This window comes from Malurus melanocephalus, unplaced genomic scaffold, assembly GCF_030028575.1.
Source record: "Malurus melanocephalus ecotype Western Australia unplaced genomic scaffold, MMel_1.1 scaffold_1178, whole genome shotgun sequence".
NCBI lineage: Eukaryota > Metazoa > Chordata > Aves > Passeriformes > Maluridae > Malurus > Malurus melanocephalus.
The window spans coordinates 35,325-37,285 of record NW_026624410.1 but is presented as its reverse complement, the minus strand read 5'-3'; positions in this window follow the sequence as shown (position 1 = coordinate 37,285).

Genomic DNA, 1,961 nt, shown 5'->3' with positions numbered 1-1,961 from the left:
AAAAACCTTATAGGAAAAAAGAAACCAAACCTTAATCGATTAATTTTATTTTGGTTATTATTTTTCATAACACTTCATAAAACCAGTGACTTGTTAACCCGGGAAGGATTTGCATCGGGAGGAAATAAATCTATTTATGCATTTTTGGGGAGGGTGGGAYGGGAGGGGTTTGGTTTTCTGGGATATTTTCCTAGTGGTAGAGAAATAAAAATATCTATGAAACAACRACGTTTTCCTGATTTTTGGGGTTTTTTTCCCCCGTTTGGATTTTATTGTTGGATCGGAGAAGTGGAAAGTGAAGGGGGTCCAGAGGCAGCTCCTCCTCCTTCTCCCCGGGTTCTTTTTTGGGGGGGAACAAGGTTGTTTTGGGATAAAATTCCCATCCCTGGGCAGTTTGTGGGGATAAATTTTGGGAATGGCTGGGTGTGGGTGGCTCTGGGGTGACACGGGTGACACGGGGACCCGTGTTGGGGGCTGGAGGAGCCGATGTTCCCGCAGCCACCAGGAAATCCCGGGATTTGGGACATTCCCAAAAGTCTCCTTTCCCATGGAGCAGCCTGGGATCTGTGGGAATCGATGGGATCTGTGGGAATCCATGGTATTTTAGGAATCCTTGGGAATCTGTGTGAGCTGGGATTGCTGGGACCTCCCCTGTCCCCTTGGTGCCACTTGGCCACCCCAAGGTGACACAGGGACCCTGTGTAGGGTCTGGGAGAGCCAATGTTCCCACACTGACCAGCAGATCCTGGGAGCTGGGACATTCCCAAAATGCTCCTTTCTCATGGAGTGGCCTTGAATCCATGGGATCGATGAGAATCCATGGGATCCGTGGSATCTGTGAGAATCTGTGTGAGCTGGGATTCCTGAGGACACTGCAGGGACCTTCACTGTCCCCTYGGTGCCACTTGGCCACCCCAAGGCAGCCGTGTTGTCCCTGTTTTTCCCAATTTTCGGGATCCATCCCATCCCAGGGAGCTCATCCCGCTGGTGTCCCAACCCAAAACTTCCTGTGATTCTGTCATCCCTCAAATTCATCCGGATATCCCAACCCAAACCTTTCCGTGATTCTGTGATCCCTCAGTATCATCCGGGTATCCCAACCTAATTTTTTCCATGATTCCCTGATCCCTCAACACCATCCAGATGTTCCCAACCCCATTTTTTTCCCTTGATTCTGTGATTCCTCAAATTCATCTGGGTATCTCAACCCAAACCTTTCTGTGATTCCGGGATCCCTCGGTGCCAACCCCCCTCTGTGGTTTCCACAGATGGCACCTCCCAGCACCTGGGCACGTTTCCTGCTGCTCCAGGTGACAACAGGCCCAGCCTGGTGACAACAGGAATGACCAGGTGACAACAGACACAGACCAATGACAACAGGAATGGCCAGGTGACAGCAGGAATGGCCAGGTGACAACAGACACAGACCAATGACAGCAGGAATGGCCAGGTGACAACAGGAATGGCCAGGTGACAACAGACACAGACCAATGACAGCAGGAATGGCCAGGTGACAGCAGGCCCTGCCAGGTGACAGCAGGAATGGCCAGGTGACAAGAGACACAGATCAGTGACAGCAGAAATGACCAGGTGACAGCAGGAATGACCAGGTGACAGCAGGAATGGCCAGGTGACAACAGACACGGCCAGGTGACAACAGACACAGCCAGGTGACAACAGGAATGGCCAGGTGACAGCAGACACAGACCAATGACAGCAGGAATGGCCAGGTGACAGCAGACACAGCCAGGTCACAACAGGCCCAGCCTGGTGACAACAGGAGTGACCAGGTGACAGCAGGCCCAGTGCCACGTGCTCAGGTCGGGCTGCAGCAGGAGCAGGCTCATTTCTCTCATTTCTCTCATCTCTCTCATCTCTCTCATCTCTCATCTCCAACTCGTTAATTAACTCCCGCAGGCTGACGAGGGCTCCCTGCGCAGGGAGCAGCTCTGCTCTGATTA